The sequence below is a fragment of the Meleagris gallopavo genome, chromosome 3 (assembly GCF_000146605.3).
Source record: "Meleagris gallopavo isolate NT-WF06-2002-E0010 breed Aviagen turkey brand Nicholas breeding stock chromosome 3, Turkey_5.1, whole genome shotgun sequence".
In the NCBI taxonomy this organism is placed as follows: domain Eukaryota; kingdom Metazoa; phylum Chordata; class Aves; order Galliformes; family Phasianidae; genus Meleagris; species Meleagris gallopavo.
Window position 1 is genome coordinate 19,496,408 of NC_015013.2, and position 20,298 is coordinate 19,516,705.

General features: G+C 34.5%; 1 long non-coding RNA gene across 2 annotated transcripts; it reads right to left on the reverse strand.

Annotated features, from left to right (window-relative positions):
• Positions 1 to 1,099: 1,099 nt before the first annotated feature.
• LOC116216498 lies at positions 1,100 to 18,534 on the reverse strand. Of its 2 annotated transcripts, none has more exons than XR_004159368.1 (3): positions 17,861 to 18,533; positions 2,131 to 2,215; positions 1,100 to 1,316 (listed from the first exon to the last, which is right to left on the reverse strand). It is a non-coding gene; the product is annotated as an uncharacterized LOC116216498 (long non-coding RNA). The 2 variants fall into 2 exon arrangements; XR_004159367.1 differs by having other exon boundaries at positions 1,112 to 1,316; positions 18,449 to 18,534.
• Between the last annotated feature and the right edge of the window lie 1,764 nt (positions 18,535 to 20,298).

Genomic DNA, 20,298 nt, shown 5'->3' on the forward strand with positions numbered 1-20,298 from the left:
TGAAAAAAATATATATATTTGGTAATATTTACTTGATATTTTAACTTAGATGAGCAAATTTAAATTAGAAAATCCCTTTCTAACAGAAAAGACATTAATTTTCTAAATCTATGTCATTTGTGAGTTACAAAAAAAAAAGTATTTAAGCTATTCATGTTGAGCACCCATTTGTTTCAGGCTTAGGCATTAAGAATTACACGTCTCACTAATGGAATTTGAACATCAGTTAGAACTATCTTGAAAGTATTCCTGTTGCACAAATTCTAACTTAATACATCAGAGAAAAAAGATCTTAAGGATATTTAAAAGCTGTCATTAAGCATACCGGTCTGTAAAATGTCATTAATATTTTCATTTCAGCTGCTAGCAGATCTGTCCATATTTGCATCTCAGAAGTACAGTCCCACTTGCTTGAACTGCTTTTTCTGACAGTGGAAAACAAATTCACACTATCATAGTAATAATATAATAAGTCTACTCATACTTTTATGTCTCTCCAAGGTTCTAAGCATGTTACAATAATAAAACTATTCCTTCTCTCATACCTAACCACAGCTGAAATCATCAGAACAACATTCTGACTAGACTGTATATAAAATATTCAAGTATTCTTAAATTACATTATATTATATTAAAATTAAATGTTTCTATAATAAAAAATTTATCAGTTACTAAAACTAAATGTGATAGGCTGTCTAATAATGTATCTGTTCGATAAACCTTGAAAACTGCTATTCATTAAATTTGAAGATATCCAGAAATCTTGCTAGTTACATTACCTTACTCTGTCAAGGCTCTTCCACTGGAGCCATCACTACTCTTTTTTGTATGTTGAGTTTCTCTCAGCTGAATACATTTTAAGATTGTTAAATTGTATTGATCATCCCATTCTTTATGGAAAGTATTACAACAGCTTCTAATCTCTCAGGAAAATAGTTTAATTTTTGTATTTTCACAGACTTGGATATTCTATCTTCATGGAAAGATAAAATACACGAGGAAACTGGAGGACTGTGAAGTTTCAAAACACAAGGCTGATTTTTTATTTATATATGTATTTATTTGTATGTTAATTCAATTATCAGGTTTCCAGATTTCTCAGATTGACCAAATTCCACAGAGTTCATTTTAGTATTTTGTTGAGAATCCTGTTTTCAACAGGATTTAGGAAGCTTTATTTTCTTCCTAGAACTAAATTTATGGCTACTCTACAGTGCTCAAAAATTGTGTTTTTTCTTTGTGAAGATACAGCACTTAGCAACAAAAATGAAAGGAAGTAATTTTTTATTGTTCAGCTTCTGACGTATTCCAAGATACTGTTAAAAAAAAAGATATTTCTCTGAAATTATTTGCTTAGACAGTCGGAAAATAATGCAGATTCTAATCCAAAATCCTACTATGAAAATAACTAAAACAAATGAAAAATAAAAGCCACAAAAGGTTTAAAAATACCTCACAGTCCTGATTTATTTATACTTCACTGTCTAAAATGCCTACTGCCACTAAGGAATATACTGATACCTAAATGTGAAGGAAACAGAGGAGTTCTCTTCACTTGTATCACCTTCTGATACTTTTGATTTTCACGCTACCAGAAGGTAATTTCAGTGCAGAATTGAAGATTGCAGAATGCGATTCTACTTTTAGATCTAGTAATACCTGGTAGTAAAACCATTTTCTATAAAACTTCTCTCAAGTATTCTCAGCTAAAAAGTACCAAACCTCCTTGTACAGTAAAATAAACCCTGGAATTTAGTTTATCACTTTCATATGCTTATATGCAGTCCAACTTCAATAATAATATTTGTAATAAATTCAGCTTCAAACACCAGTCAAGCTTTTCTCTAATTGAAACTTTTATATGAATAAGAACATTTATAGTACAAGCCATAAATTTAAAAGTGAGGTTACTGAGGGTAACTTCTCTAGTAAAAACATCTCTTTTTGGCTTCACTATTTAATTATCAGTGCCAAACTGACTTGAAATTCCTTCTGAGGTTCAGTTAGAAGATGTTGTACTAACTGAAATAGATCCAACTAGATCCCATTATTAAAATACAAAGTATCTGTAATACTTTTATCTGTATCTGTAAAGCAATTATAGCTTGTTTTATAAAAGAATGTGCTTACTTTCATGCACTTGGTATTTCTCAAGTGAACTGAATTAGGACCAGATCACGTCTTTTTCTTCCATGACCATTCCTAGTTTAGTCATCTGTGGATTGGAAAATCAAATGGTGAAGATGAACTTGCTCTGCATAAGATACACACTGATCTTTTCTGCACCCTTTCCTTTATTCCTATCTACCCTATGCCGTTCTGTTCAGTGGTTCAGCAGGTATTATTTTTCCACATTTACTATTACTTTTTGACACATCAAGACATACTGTTGTTAGTGTAGCTAGAATGTTTATTTCATTAGAACGTGGTAGGCATTTCAATTACAGTAAAATGTTGGTGGTCATAGAAGTAGCCAAATCTAAATTTGTCTGTGTGTCTTACAGCGACTGTCAATATGCAGTAAAAAAACATATCACAGTAGAACACATGATGTCTTCACAGACTACTTTAGGAAAAAAACCTTAGGCTGCATGTATAAGAGTATACTTAATTTGGAGAAGAGTCATTAAAAAACTGCTAGGTTTTTTGACTAATTACTTTAGCTCTGAGCTTTTGTACTAAGAACTGACATGCTTTTCTTAACAAACAACACATTTACAGGACAGTTTTGTAGTTTATTAATTTATTTATTAATGCTGTAGGATGACCTTGCATTTATTCTTAGTATTCACAAATGGCTGATTGCTAAACTGAAAAGCAATAACCTGTTGATTCCAAAAGAGGGGGAGAATTTACAAACTATCAAGTAACACATAGAAAGGAAGTTAAATCCACAAGCTAATTAAATTAGTCTTTACAGATGAGCAAAGATGAACTAAAGTATGTTTCAGAAGACTCTATGCAGTGCACTCATCACTTGGATATATTTGTTTCCTGAATAAATGTGCTCCTGTTTTATTATATTGGTTCACAATATCAAAGGCAGATATTGGCCCTCCGCGTCTCTCTTCAGGAGATCCCTGTCTTTTTTGTATCTGGGAGCCCAGAACTGGATACAATACTCCTCATGAGGCCTGCCCAGGGCAGAGTAGAAGGGGAGGATCACCTCCTTTGACCTGCTTGCCACACTCCTTTTAATGCACCCCAGGATCCCATTGGCCTTCTTGGCCACCAGGCCACTCTGCTGGCTCATCGTCAACTTGTCATGCACCAGGACTCCTCGGCCCTTCTCCACAGATCTCCTCTCCAGCAGGTCATATTCCAATCTGTACTGATATTCGCAGTTATTCCTTCCCAGATGCAAGACTCTACACTTGCTTTTGTTAAATCTCATCTGGCTTATTGCTATCCAGCTCTACAGTCTGTCCAGGTTTTGCTGAATGGCAGCACAGCCTTCAGGTGTGTCAGCCATTCCTCTCATCTTTGTATCATCAGTGTACTTACTGAGGGTGGATACTATCCCCTCATCAAGGTTGTCGATGGAGAAATTAAACAAGACTGGACCCAGCATAAACCCCTGGCGAACAGCGCTAGTCACAGGCCTCCAACCAGACTCTGTACTACTGATCACAACCCTCTGAGCATGGCGAGTCATCCACCTCACTGTCCGCTTATCTAGCCCACATTTTCTCAGCTTCAGTATCAGGATGTCATGGGAGATGGTATCAAAAGCTTTGCTGAAGTCAAGCTAGAAGACATCAGAGGAGGAAGAAAACTTACATACTATGCAAATTGTTATTATTTTTCTCACTTTCTCTCATTTTTCTTGATTACTTTCTTAAAACCACTTACCCTAATTTTTTAAAACTTTCAAACAGTGCTTCAGCCACTTAGAGAAAAAAAATCCAACTTTTCATATTTCCACTCCATGGCATAAATTTGTAAGTCTTAAATGTGTTGGGAGTACAAATACTTAATGTTACATTGAGTACAGTTTTAGTAGACAGTGTTGAATGTAAATGTAACATGTATTCAGAAACCAAAAAGAGTCAGAAAACATTTTTCCAGATTTCAAACCTGTTTCCAATATACACATATGTCCTTTTTGCATAACCATGGAATATGATAAAAAAAACATAAGTAAAATAGAAAGCATGAAAATATTGATGATCTAGTTTACAAATACATTTGTATTTGATGCAAATTGATTTTTATTTTATTTTATTTATTTATTTATTTATTTATTTTGTACTTAATGCACAAGAAAACAAAGTCTGGGAAATATATATTTTTTTCTTTCTAAACATTCCCAAAAATTTTTTCCCTGGTTTTGATAATATACTAACATGTAGTTTTATGAGTAATTTTTATCAAGCATTAGCACAGCTTTTAAAAGTTCAAATGCTCAACTGCTATATATCTATATGAATGGTACTATCTAAATTTACTCCATCTGTGATTCTGGACATTAGTAAATACTCCACTGTTCCTCTATCTTTCTCTACGTTGCCATGCTGAATGTCTCTGTTCTGTTTCCAGGTTAGACATAAATCTCACATCTGTATTCAGAAATCCGCAGATCTATATCCATAACTTGCTGATGACACAGTAAAGCCATTGCAGGAGACTCGCTCAATTACTTCAGCAAATTGTCAGATTTGAATTAAAAAAGCATACAGTAGCAGGTTTTAGTTGAGGAAATATACGAATTATCCACACTGCAAATGAAAATACCTGATAATAGAATGAAATGATGAATTGAAACAGTGAATGAAGACTATCACAATTTGTACAAGATTATATCTTAAATGCATGTTGTAATTACATAATCAAAAAAGATGAAGAAAAATATTCGAAGCCAAAATGTTTAGCATGTCACATTAAAGATTGAAAAAGAGAAATTATACATTATATCTAGAACCACAAATAAACAGTTAAAATACATTCCTTGAATCAAATGCTATTATGGAAAATGAATCTAAAATGATTCAAAAATTTCAGATTATAAACTATGTTGACTACAAATTTCATGCTAATTTTCATCCTCCAATACAACTACCAAATTCTTCCTATCAGAAAGGGAAGAAAAAGAGCCAAATAAAGCTTTTATATATATATATACAAAAGATATTCTTCTTGATTGACTTTGATAAGGCCATGCTTAAGAATGTCAATGTTACTAAATCATTTTAGATCTGTAACATGTTTAGAACGTACAAAAACTTAATTAGTTCACTAACTACTAATTGAAAAACATCAAAGGGAATGGCTTTCAAGAGATAGAAATCTACTTTCATATACTTTGTAGGAAGTTTAAGTAATTACATGAAATTTGCAAAATGTCTTGCAATAAGTTTTGCTGGCAAGCTCTGCAGAGTTCTGCTGTGCTCTTAATTTAAAATAATTTTAGAGGGCCATCTTCAGCATAAAATATTTTCTATGTGAAACATCTACTGTTTAAGCATAGGGCCATCATTAAGAACTATTCAAGTACTATTAACCAAAAGTAGTGACCTAATAAGATAAAAAAGTACTTAAAGCTGAAATTATGGTTGATTTTGGATGTAAGGGAGAAAAAAAGAGGTGTACAGGAGCAGGAATTAATGCACACATTTACAGTACCATCCTTTCTGACAAGCATTTTAAAGTTATGCCACTGCCCAATGGTTTCTACAAATGATCAAAAATATTAGCATGTTATATTCAAGCACTACACATGATAGAAAATAAATAAATAAATAAATAAATAAATAAATAAAGTTGGATTTATTTAAATGTTTTTGGTATTGTTATTAGGCCATGCTAAGATATCTTATATATGTCTTCAATTTCAGTCTTCCTGTACCACAAATTCAAATGAAAGAATCAAGCAGAGTTGTTTTAGATACGCATCACCAAATAGTCATAAATTGTTCAGTTTTGTTACAGAAATATGCCGTCACCTCCAGATACAACATCCCAGTCCCTCCAGAAATGGAGTTCTCAGTATATTATAAATTTTAAGCCTCTTTTTACAGTCTTTTACACAAGAATCTAGAGAGGCAGCAAATATTATTTTCTCTTTTCTAACAGGGTAGACCCTATTTCGTGATTTCATGCAAGATTGTATTTGTTATTTATTTTCTAGTCCCTGCTTAAATCACTCTATACATCAAAGAGATGTGAACAACTGCCCTTAGATAAACATGTCCTTAAAAATACTGTCCGTCATCACTGGGATAAAAGTGACCTTCTGAAACAGGCTCTGAATCAAGAAGCTGAGACATCAATTGTCGCTTAAAAAAATTACGATAGTTAAAATGTCACATTTCCTTTGTGAGTATGTGAGCTATTTTAATTCTCAGTCCTCTATAGGGTCAGTATATTTGTTGCATTTATTCAAAAGTATTTAACCTACAAACCCATGTACAAGTATTATAATTCATTCACAGATAACTTATTAAAAGTTTCCTATCAGCATGTTCATTGGATAGTACTTGATATCATCTCTCAGGTTCAAGTGCTATACTGGGGGTGTTTTCACATTATTGTTGTATTCCTTCAAAAGAAAAAATTCTTTTAGATTTCTTACTACATAAAAGTAACCTGTATTTAGTTTATTTTGAAAGAGCATATGCTCTAAACACTGTAGTACCTCATCCTCAGTTATTACTAAATATTTTGTTGCATCAGTGGTTATTTTATTTTGATACCAGGAATATGATTCGGAAATCAAATTACTTTGAAGTGTCTGCAACGCTATTATTTTATGATTTCGCTTATCAAAATAAAGTATATTTTTTATTTCATATATAGCTTAGGGTCTCAAGGCAATTGTGTTCTAAAGTATTCCGGTACAAACAAAAGAGCAAGAACAGAAAACTTCATATAGGAGTAAGTACAGATTGACAAAGTTTAATTTAATTATGTATAATGAATAATTGCATTAAAAATGAAATCTAAATAAATAAATAATTCTTTAATAAGAATAACAAGATTCTGTTTTACATAATATTTAGGCCAATATGAATCTTCAGTAACTGAGATTTTAATTTCATTACATTAGAAAGAATTTCAGTATTTCACAGTAGTTTGTTTCACAGGGCTGAACTGTAATGCCAAGAAAAGCTTAGTCCATAGATTTGATGTCTGAGGGGCAGTTTAGGCAACCTAGCATTGTGCTGTGATCCTGAATCTCTTTTGTTTTTAGTTTCTCCTTTCCTGCAAGGCCAGGAAAGGAACACACTGCCCTTTAAAGTATAATTAGCCTACTAGAAATTAGGTAAGTCCTTCTGCAACTATATTGTTTGTAATGTAGTATTTTCAGTGTCTTCTTGTATCTACCTGGGGAATCAACACTTATAAATTTAGAGTTCTACCAATTATGTTACATACAGTAAAAAGTAATAAGCCTCCTTGCAGTAAGTAATTGTATACATCAATATAATTTTTAGTAGTTATAATCGATTCACTAGTTTTATAAGACTAACTTTGCAGGATTTCTCATTTGACCTCTTTCATGTGGAAACAAATACAGGTTTTCAGCTCCTATGCTAGATGTGATGCAAGTTGAATGCAAATGGTGAGATGGTGTTGATGCCAGGAAGAACAGCCAAGTAGCTCCAATTCAGGTAAACTACTCAAGAGGAAACAGCCCTGAAGTGATGTTGTTATGAATTCCTTATGGGGCTCTCAGAATTGACAGGTGACTCCAGGCTTTCAAATTATAAAATCTAGATCTGCTTCCAGCAAAAGCACAATCCGTACTTTTTTGCTGTTTGGTTTTAAGAAAAGCTAATGCATATGAATTACAGGTAATCAAGTGCAACATTGTAGGCTATTCATTAAAAAAAATAGGCTGCAGCTAATACTGTGTTGTTTAAAGCTTCTTTGCTCTACAAGTACACTTCAAGACTGTTGTCCTCCTTTTTCTTGTTATTCTGTGCATTAAAATAAGTAGCACAAGTGGCACTCCAAGCTGATCTTATTGCAACTGAACTGAGCTTAATGTGATCAAAATATATATCCCTCACATATACAAGGTTTAGCTTTATGGAAAATATGCAAATAAATAAAGTACAGTGATTCTAGTTAAACATGAGAATGAGAGGCATTCCATTGCAATTTCTGAAAAGATGCTTGGATCAAGCTGAATGGTTTTGCACTAGAGCAGAGAACTTGCACTCCTACAAGCTACATTAGATCAACAAAATTTGACTGTAAAACAAAAGCAGATTAAACATAACCTTTTCTGTGAACAGAACCTTAGTGTTGGGCATGATGAGTCTTCAGCATCCCCACTTCCTGGCTTAAGCCAGCACCTGCTTTGTTGCCACTGCCTTGTCTGGACAGCTCTGGCCCCAGCCAGCCCCAGGCTGTAGCCACATTTGTCCATATGCTGCTGTGTCTGATTATAAAAATATCCTTGCCTACCACACCCTTTGCAACTGTAATTTGTGAGTATTTCCATGTGTCAGTTTAGCAGACAACTCTGAAGTAGTAACAGAATTTCCCTAAGTGTTGCCACAGTTTAGCAATTTATAAACAGCAGCGAATAAATGTAAGAAAACATAATGAAAGACAAGTCTAATAAAACTCCTCTAAATTAAGTCACTTGAAAATCCTCACACTTTTAGTGAAGATCTATACATAGGTTTTTTGCTGCCAAATAATCAGAGAAATGGGAATGCCTTGCTCAAAATCCACTGAAAACTAAACATTGTCAGATGAAATTTTGTCTGACAGCTAGCTATTTCTCCTAAAAATTTTAAAAGAAGAAGATAGCACAGAATATGTGGAGTGTGCACTGTTTGGAACCAACTCAATAATTCCATGGGAGTCAGAACAACTCCTCCTTATTGCAGAGGCAGGAATAATAAGCTATCATGTTCTTCTATTATTGACTGGCATATCATAAAATACAATAAAATTAAAATAATAAAGATCTTCCAAATATGAAACACGAAAACAAACTGGAGTGTCATTTGCATGGATTTGCATTAAATACTGCTTATTCCACTCAAATGTTTTCATTCTAATTGAATTTTCAGAATTTAAGTATTTCTCACTTGATCTTCAAGACTCAGCTAGTGAAAAATATCTCAAAGTTTTACTTTATAATAGTGTTTCAAATTCTCCAGTGAGATTTCTCTATTCTAAGCATGGGATATTATTAACAATTCATTATAAGTCTATTGTCATATAGAAATCTAGTGTTAAGGGCTTATGTATGAGCACTTCCAAGTTCTTTTTACAACAGAATTTGCAAGCATTTAAGCAGACTGGTACGAGATGAGACACAAATTTAGTTCCAAACAGAGGGATGTTAGACCTTCATTTGTCTTTTATTCAGCTAACATCTGGACTTCAGATTTCAACTGGTATAGGCAGCTGTACCATGGAACTCTGCATTTATTGATGTTTTATTTCATTTTAATATGGAACAATAACTAGACACAAAGCTTTGCAGTATCTTCAAAGATAAAAGTTCAACTATTTGGTAAAGTGCCTGAACAGCTAGCCTGTTGTCCTATGCTACAACTGCAAAACACTGTTTCAAAACTGACAACCACAAAAGGAAATATATATATATATATATATATATATATATATATATATATATATAATAGTATATATATATATATATACATATAAAAGAACTGTAAAAATCTGACATAAAAAAATCCAACATAATTATCAAGTTAGAAATCTGAAAACAACTGTCATCCTGAAGCTGAAAGTATTATTAGCATATGATGGAATACTGTCATAAAAATAGATTGGATTACAGGATTTCAGAGCATTCACAGGATTCTCTTTAGTGGGAAGAAATCAGGAGTATGCTAGAGGACATCAAAGGGGACTTCCAAGCTGATATATCTTACATAAGCCTCAGCACTTAGGGGTAGCACACCTACTATATTACAAGGAAAGGCCAAGTACGAGATCCTTCCAAATTCCTGTTTTCTCTCGGCCAGTAAAAAGGGTATCATTTGAGCTTTGACCTTGTATCAACACCTGAGAAACAGATAGAAAATGAAGGGCTAAAATGAATGTCATGATGCTAACAGCCCATACTAAATAGGTACAAAGGCTTATGTTTCTCTCTAGAATACTCAGGAGTTCAGCAGTTCCCTATCATTGAATATGACCTTGCAGAAAACACAGAAGCAAGATAGATTTGGACTTAAACCTCAATTTAGCAAGATATGTACAAGTGCCAATGTAGTACTAGCATTCAGAAGAAAGCAGAGATCTTTTTTCTCTTATGGAGGTGCAAAAGTAATATACAGGAGATTGAAATAATAACTATCATTCATCCCCTGCCTGATTCCACGGGCTGGAAACTTGTTTGCAAGGAAACCGCACCCTCTCTTCACTAGCAAGGAATCACCTGCACCTGCTGGTGCTATGCTATTAAGTGAAAGATGAGGGTGGCAACAGTGGCAGTTATTATGAAGGAGTCTTTACTGTGGATCAGGTTCTAATCTTGTATCTGCTTCTTAGCAGTTACACTGTATGCTACTCTATATTTCTCTAGCAATATAAAGGGCTATTAAAGAGGTTATTTAAAACATGTGGAGCTTGTGTCAGTGTGCCTCCTAAGAAGATCTCTGTAGGATAATAGTAAAATTCCATTTGTGAGAGATCTAAAATATTACTGCAATTTGGTGGATAGTTAGTTTCTCCATTTTAAATCTTCTTTAAAAATGAGTACAGTAGTGATTTACTTCTATTGCACATATGCAATCATTCAAAGAGGTTAAGTAGTTTATGTACTTATTTAATCATTACTTTTTTTATAGAATTTTTGGGTTGGAAGGGACCCTAAAGATCATCTAGATCTAATAACCCTGCCGTGGCAGGAATACCACCTACCCCTTCAGGCTGTCCAGGGCCCCAGCCAACCTGGCCTTGAAAACCTCTGGGATGGGACACGTACAGATTCTCTGGACAACATTACAGTGCCTCTCTACCCTCTGAGTAAAATATTTCCTCCTAACACCTAATCTAAACCTCCTCTCTTTCATTTTAATGTGAAATATGACTAGCTTGTGCATTCTCTTTTGTTGTTGTTGTTATTGTTGTTTTTCCCTCAAGAAACAACACTCAGAGGAGACTGTAGTGGGATACAAGGACAGATGCATACTGAAGCTGAAAACAAACATTAATTTGCTGTCAGATACGTTTATCTGTCAACTGATTATTCTTCTAGAATTTTAACACAGCTCATTATCTGGCACCACTCATCACTTTAGTTTGACTGTGAATTGGCACTTAGATCTTCATCATCACCACACAGTAGCCCACCAGCAATCCCAAGTGACCCCAGACACAAAGCTCCAGTTCAAAAAACCAGAAGCAAAAGGCAAATGACAGTAATTCCCTGACCAAAGTGATTCCCATTGCCAGGCCTGTGAGCAACAAGCTAAAAGAGACCCAAAGAAGGATTAGATGAAGAAAACTAAAGTCAATAATGGAATCGAAGTACTGCAGTGCATCCACTGCAACACATTTCCAGTATAGTTATTCATGGACATTGATATATTATTCCCTTTGAGTGATTTTAGATGTAAAATCTGCATGAACAGTGTCACATTATCTTTCAGCTACTGTGATGGCTCACTGGAACCTCAGGACAACTCCTAGTAGATTCTTAAATATAAATAATCAGCTCTACAGGTAATTTGTCAACAGTCCCGAGCATTCTGATCATATTTCCTGCTTCTCCACAGAAAAGAAGGATGGCTTCTCTGTGACATCCTTCTCATTGCTGGAACTGAGATGTGTGGGTGACAACATTTCAATGTACAGTATTTCACTAGTGATGTGACTTGCTACCTTTCATTCAAAATAAATATTTTCTCTGAAAGCATTTTAAAATGTTTCCGTTGTTCTTTTTCCACACATGCAGGTATCAGGCAATCAGCACGTGACATGGTACTGCTATATTCAAACACTGAACTTCATAATGTTGAAGATTTCAATGTCTCTGAAGAAATAAGCATCAGATTTGACTATTCTACACAAAGCAAAACATTTTTACAGAACATGTGAGTCAGTGGTGTGACTAAGAATGAAACAAAATTACTTCCCTAAACCTCTTTCCCTGTACGTTATGAATATTTTCCTGCTTTTGCTGTATACATGATCCTATGGTTGGTCTATTGACTACATCAAGTAGGAAGAAAAGGAAGTATGCAAATAATGGCAAATTTAAGATAATATGAAATGAAGGAAGAAAAAAAATCTTCCAAGTTGGAGATAGTTTAGGCTTATTGAAAGTTTTTCAATTTCTTAAAATTATGCACAAAAACAGAGAACAAAATGTATGATTCTGCAATGACAAGAAGATCAGTAGGATATTAAAATAGGTCTCTTTTACTATTTTTTTTAAACTTCATTATATTCAACTCCCCCCTCCCCACAGTTAGTCTTAGAAAGGACAGTTTCTGCTCAAGCCTCAGAAACACTGACAGAAGTCATAATAATCTTTTGCATACAGATGATGTACAACCTTGTATTTTATTTAGGCAAAGTCAGTCTTTTACTTTGTTCTGGTAATGTCTGTCTGCCATTTCTCCTCATATATTAATATCATATACTCCCTGACACAAAGTATTGTTTCTCATTTGTTTATGCTTTTGTTGTTGTTTGGTTGCTTGCTAGCTTTTTCTAGAAAACATATCTGAAAAAAAGAGCCACCTCAATTGGCTCTGAGAAAAGCTCTCTAAATTAGCCTAGTTTTGAACACAGAGTTGGACTGGATTACCTTGGGAAGTCTCTTCCAATCTTATACAATCAATGATTTCACATGTCTTTTTAATAATATTTTAGAAGTCTTTTCCATTCCTTCAAGGAATGAAAAAAACACCAGAAAAATGAAAAAGTTAAAAATAACATTTGGATTTTGTTGTGGGCAAATTAATTCATCATAACCGATTGCTTACTCTAATTTTTAGAATTACATGTTCCTCAGATCTCATAATGATTGAACTACAGAAGCTACCAAACTTATAGTAAATAAGTCAAAAACATTTCCCTTTCATTCTTCTAGCTCATCACTGTGTTCCTTATCAGATGGAGACAGAAAGTGCAAATATGACACCAACTACAATGATGGAAAACTTAACAAGACTGCTTACGGATGTAATGCCGCAAAAAAATGTGCTCACTGACACTCCCTCCAGTGAGTGATATTCTTTCCTCACACATGATGAAAGAAAATACTGCTTCTATTGCATCCCTTCCACTGTCTTCTTTCTTTGGCAGAAATAATCTGCTTTTTGTCCGTTTGCCATCAGATTTTGACAGTAAGTTAATTACCAGCTGAGATTCAGTCATCTGCAGTCTGTGGTGTACTCAGGAGGCCTTCGTTCCACCCAGGGCTTTTGCCGGGAGCCTCTACTGCATAATTGCTTCCAGAAATCTGCAACAAGTCGGTATCAGGACACAACCTACATTTGTGGTGGAATCTAGATCTCTGTACACTTCTACACTGAGTTTTGATTGCTACTTGATTTTGCTCAGGGCTGCGGTAACTTCATTGGCATTGCATCTACAGTAGCTACTAGGTCACTTCAAGTGGCCTAGTACAGTTACTACTCTGAAATATGTTTCCAGAAGAGGCTTTTGCTCAAAGACCAAATTCCCTCCAATGTGCAGTAGCCTTTCTCTACCTTTATCAGAGACAATCAAAAAGAGATTTTTTTTAACTTCCTGCTATTTCCAATACCATAGAAGAATTTGTCTTAGGTAAAAATTTAATTGTTTTTTAATCGTTCAGCATTTTATTTCTACTGGCTGAATATGAACCATTACATTACTCTGTAAAATCTCAAGAGTTCATCACTAATAAGTCAGTGAATTTGGTAAAATTTGAAAATCTGTGAAGATTTTGTCTTTGTTTAAAACACAAGAAAAATAGGAAGTATTCTGTATGAAAAGTAAACCTTGGTCACTGCAGACCACTACATCTTCTACTTTCAATGGGATTTCAGTTCTGATTTCCAAGAACTAGCTAGAAATATTATTCCCCAAAAACCTTAACTTAATTCGGCTGCTTCCTTATATAAGGTGTAGCAATTTTCTTATTAGTTTTGTCTACGTGGACTTTTATTTTGTAATTATAAATGTATTTGCTTATTTTGATGCCAAGTGCAAAATCTGATGAACAGTATGACTACTCAGGCACTTCAAATTAATCTTCTGTACAAGTTTTTCCAGGATTTAGGTCTGCTAGTCTGTAAACAACCCAAGACAAGAATGCTCTCTTGATAAGGTATGCATTTGCCTAAGACAAAGGATTTGGTTTAGAATAAGCATTATTTCTATCAGTCACTACTCGCAATGAATCTGATATTCATAATTACATGGAACTGCAAAATATGCAACAGTGTTTGGACAAGTCTAATTCATTTGATAATCAGCTCTGTTGGTATTACTAAGTATGTGTGTTTTAGCAAAGGTCAGGTAGGACATGAACTCATTTAAAATCCTTATTTGCATTCATCGCTTATATTTCCCCAAAGACATGAACAAATTGCGTACAATTTTTAGCTTTTCATTTTGCTAGAATAAAATATAGAAGAGTCATGACAGAATGTTTTATTACTTTCACAACTGGTAATAGGATAAATTTAAAAGACTTAGTAAAGCAGCATAGGAAAGGAAATCCAAAATGTGTGGGTAGGAATGGTCGAATTTAAAGGCCAGTTTTGTTGTTCCTAGTAGTAGAATATAATGCTTTTCTTTCCTGCCACCTCTTACTGTCCTATTAGTCTCAGGCTACTATCTCATTTGCTATTTTCTTAAAAGTGGTGAGACTTCATAAGGTGAAATACATATTTTAATTCTTCAATTTATAGAGCGTATCACTTAATTATTCCCTTTTCCTCAAAAAACTGGGAGATTGGTGGCCCTGCCTGTGGCAGAGGGGTTGGAGATTTATGATCCTTGAGGTCCCTTCCAACCCTGGCGATTCTGTGATTCTGCGATACCCATCTGCAGTTCTGGAAGTCATTTTCATCCAAAATGAAGAAAACATGAGAAATTTTTCCTTCACAGACTTTATTCTGATGGTTAACTTGTAAGAATTCAGCAGACAAAATATTAAGATCTTGTTTTGAATTTCTTGTTTGAACCAGATTTTTTTCAGATCGTTAGCGTTCTATGTACTACAATATTGCATAAGATCTTTGGTCTTTTTCCTTCCCATGTAGAAGAACGATATCTCTCTTATTTTTAAAAAAGTTTCTTTTTAAATGTAGCAATATTTTTCTTTGACTTTAACATTTCTCTTTGGCTAACTTTCAGATATGTACTTATTTTTCCTATGTTTATATTATCTGCTAAAATTAAAAAAATCCTTCATTCATACAGGTGAAAACCACCACACATCATGTGAATTTGACCACTGTTTTAAAGATAAAATATCATATCCTTCAGACTGTCTTGACTCCAGCCTCTTTCTCTTCCATACATTTTTCCTATCTGTTATTAGCTAAGCCAAGTAGTTTCATTAGTGGCTAGTGGAAGTACACTTTTTTTTCCCTTGTAATGTGCTTTATTTTTTTCTGCGTGTTCTTTAATCGGTATCCAATAGCTTTCATTTTTAACTTCCATCAGTTTTATCCAGTGTTTTTTCCTCCTGTGTTCTGAGTAATTTTAAAGCACATTTTCTGAGTTTTCTATTCCTTACACCTCTTCTGCCATTACCTTCTGTGTTCAGTTTTGTTCTAGCCTTAAGTTTTAACAGTTTGAGAGACACTATATCATTTTTACTGTAGCTGTGATGGAGTCTCTGACATACATATCAATTTATTGATATAAAACAATATAGTCTTTTCTTTTAAATCAGTGGTGCATTTTGTAGCTGACATATACTCTCTGTGGAAATGCTACTCCTGCCACTCATCTCAAGTTTCCCTTTCTAGTGCAGATAAAATTGTTTTCCACATAAGCTACTTTGAAGAACAGTGAACTGCTGCTTTGGTGTATGGATGCATGGCAGTCTCCAGGCACAGGAAAACATAAGCACCTACAAAGGATTTTTTCAGTTTATATTGGCTATTGGCACTATGCAGCACTCGCTTTGCCTTCCTGTGATCAGGATTCGTGTTCTTTCATCCCTGCCCATTTTTTGCTACTGCGGTCAATTTAGATTTCTAACTTCATGGGCAATAGATTTGAAGCCAAAGTCCAAGGTTTAGAAGGATGCGAGTTATTTAAGGAACTTTTCCCCAAAGTACTTAACCTTTTCTACACAGAACTCTTATTCTCATTTTCGAGGGGAAATGTAATGCAAGAAAATAAGTATTTTCTTCTGGCTCTCAAGTTCAGCCTTTTTGTTGTTGTTTTAATTGATAATCAAAGACTGCATCCATACATTCTCACCTCACTTGGGATGATTCTCACTTCCTAGGCTGAATTCACTACACTGGCCCCTCTTCAAAGCCTTCTAATCTGCAGCAGCTCTCTGCAAGATGACCAAAGTGTTTCTTCTATTTCCCTGTTAATTACATCTAGATTGCAGACTTCCACAACAGCTGTTTCTGCCACTTTGGTCACAAGAGGGAAATACTGAGCAATTTTGTTGACTTTTTCTTTCCGTTATACTAACATCAAGTTTGAACTGGTGAATCCTTACATTCCCAGCAATATCCACATATTTCAGGTATTTCAGCAACTGTTTTCACTGTTAATCAGATTCAAAAACCAAACACACTTTTTTTTTCTTTTTTTCCAAGGGGAGAAACAGATTTATGTATTTGTAAATATAAATGATGGCATTAAAGATGGGCATATCACATTAAAAAATTGGGATATCCACTCTGAATTGACTTGTCACTTTTAAACAATACCTGAAGTTGTATATTTGAAATGAAATACCTTTACTTAAATCTAACTTAAAACAAACAAAAAAATCTGATTAATAGAAACATTATCTCAAAACATACTACAGTAGTTTTTATTACAGTGGAAGAAAGGAATGGTAACAGGATTGCGTGATTAGGGAATCATGATCTTTTGTTACTTTTTTTCTGATTATCAGAGCATTTTGTCAGTAATCTAATGGTTTCTGCAATAACAAAACTGGATTGCATAAAGCATACTGTTCTCAGTCTTTGACTGAATGCTGTTGATCTCATATTTTAGCACAGCATTCATGAGAGTTCAAGGCATCCAACAGAAGAAGGCCAAGATTTTGTGGTAGCAGATAGCAAGAATTTTATTACAGTGCTAAATAGTGCAATAAAATAAGTGAGAAAAGAAAACAAAGAATGCTGCAAAACTGGTATGACATAGCAATTTCTTGTGCTATACAACACAAACACACACACACACACAAAGATTATATAACTATAGAATGGAATAATAATAAAAAGAGGATACTACATTGCTCTGGAGTAAGGATTCTTTTAGAGAAAAAATAAAACTATATTTAGTTATTTAATCAGAAATGTAATTAAACACTTAAGTTTCAAGAAGATTTTGGGAAGCCCTAGATTAAAACCTACTCATTAGCAGAAATTTAAGAGGAAAATAATGTGATTGGAGAGAGAAATTGATAGTAAATGACTTTCTCAGGCCTGTCAAAAAATTAGGATTGAATGATAACTCTCCTAGTTTTGACAATGTGAAACATACTAGAGAACATACTGCAAAATAATTAGACATCTTATTCAGTCCTAAATGAAACATATGTCTGTTAACAATAGGATTACAGAAATATGCTTGCCAGAGTGTGACCCCTGTGAACAGCTTGCGATAGTTTTAGTTCTAATTGAATTTATTCTACAAACACACACACATACAAAAATACAAAACAAGAAACAGTGAGAAGTGCTGAAATGAAATTGAATTTCTTAAATTAGTATACCTTTAGGGAAGAATAAATTTGTATTCCAGACAGAATGCCTTCCATATCAAGCTTGCAGCCAAATTCCACAAAAAATATCAATGTTGCTAGACATGGTACTTGCAAAAACTACATGACTGCCCAAGCTTGCTACACTGTAAAAAGCTGCTCAGAATGTCAAAAATGTCTGTCTTTCAGATGCTCTTTCTAGCATGTGCATTATGATATGGGAGTTTTAACATTTTCTTTTATCACATAGTAATGCAGAATTAATTTACAATGTTACAATATAATAATCCAGTATGGAGCATTCACTATTCCATATCAGCATAATTAATACTTACTTTCTACACAAGATACATTGGCATTAATGTTCAGACAGACTGAGTGATTCTTGTGCATGCAAATATATTCATATAAGCAGCACAAAAATAGGTATATGGAACTATTTCTGTGAAGATACAATGCTCCAAGAAGATATGGGTTGAAAAAAACGTCAACTTCAGAGGAGAGTTTATGAATGTAAGCATTGTATATAGCAGAAAAATATCTATTTCCCCAAGACACAAACAAAGCATTAGCCATATATTAAGGACTACATCACCCAACTGAGGCCTCATTCAGTACTCCAACTCTTGAACATATGCTCAGCTTGAGCCCAGACATAAGCCCATGCTTGTCTATGCTGTCCCCCAAATTTATACACAAGAGTTAGTGAGGTAACAGTCATCTATCAGTGATGTCACAACCACTTGGTTGGTGACCCTACAGCCCATCATTGCATGTATTCAGGCACCAGAGTGGGCCTCCAGCACCCTCTATCATGCAGTGATTTTCTTCTGTTACGGAAATATATTTGGAAAAATAAAATTGCACTTGTTTACTACCTCCACAATAATCCATTTTCCATGTACTGTTTGCAGTTCCTGAAGATTAGGGACAAAATATTTTGCTGTTTTGGTTTGGATGCAATACAAAAGTGAGGAAATCTCTATATCAGACTTGCTTTTTATACCAAGTGCTCAAGCCACAGAAGGCTATTCACCCATACTTTTTCGTGCTACTTGTTCTACAAGACCCGATTAAGCAGGAGGTTGGACTAGATCATCTCCAGACGTCCCTTTCAACCCCTATGAGTATTTTAAAAGGAGTCTCAGACATGCAATGGATTTATTGAATGTAAGTAAGATTGAGGACTATGTAGTTCTTTGGAACTTTATCTTCTTGGATAATGATACAAAAAGTGATTTTACAGCCCAGTATTTGTTACGATTATCAATAGATTTCTTTACCAGACAAGAAAAAAACCGCAAATGTGCATGCCATTCTGGATTATTTTGATTAATCCTGAAATACTAGAAAACGATCATAGAAAACAATTGAGAAAATGGAGTTGATTTTAAATAAAATAAAATGACCCATCAGTAAAATTGTCTTATAGATTATTAGCCTTTATTATTTTAAATAGAAGACATTGGGAAACTAAGGGATGTAGTAAGCCAAGAGAATTCAAAGGCTCACCAGCACTAATTCAAAATCCTGCACAGCTCAATCTAGTTTTCGTACTACTAGCAAAGTGAACAAGATTCTGGGGACAAGCCCCCATGTTAACTGGAATAATCAAGTATGGTTACACATAGTGCATTAAAAGGCCAACAGGGCAAGAGAAGTGATTGTTCCCTTCTGTACTGAACTTGTGAGGCTCCACATAGAATACTGCATCCAGGCCTGGAGCCCCTAGCACAAGGAAGCTGTTGGAGAAGGTTCACAGGAGGGCCATGAAGATGATCAGAGGGCTGGAGCACCTTTCTTATGAAGAAATGCTGAGGGAACTAGGCTTGTTCAGCCTGGAAAAGAGAAGGCTCCAAGGAGACCTCATTGTGGCCTTCCAGTACTTAAAGAAATCTTATAAACAGGAGGGAGAGTGAACTTTTGCATAGTGATAGTACAAGAGGGAACGGTTTTAAATTAAAGAGAGGAGATTTAAGCTAGGTATTAGGAAGGCTTTTTTTACTCAGAGAGCAGTGAGGCCCTGGCACGGTCTGCTCAGAGAAACTGTGGGTGCCCCATCCCTGGAGGTGCTCAAGGCCAGGTTGGATAGGGCCTTGGGCAGCCTGATCCAGTGATTGGTATCCCTGTCCATGGCAGGGTTATTAGAACTGGATGATCTTTAAGATCCCTTCCAACACAAGCCAGTTTGTGATTCACTGATTCTATGACAGTCTTATCTGAGAGTTAATGGCTACAGAGACGTTTCTTGAAATGGCTAGTTTCATTTTGTAGCTACTTCAGCTGTACTACTACTTATAACTATATTATTATATAGTTATATTATTCAGAATTAAATTGCTCATATTAAATTATACTAGACTGAGAGTTGTGAATTTTCTGATTAGATAATACCATTTACAATACCTGTTTCATATTCATACAGTTCACAGTTAGGAACAAGAAGAGGA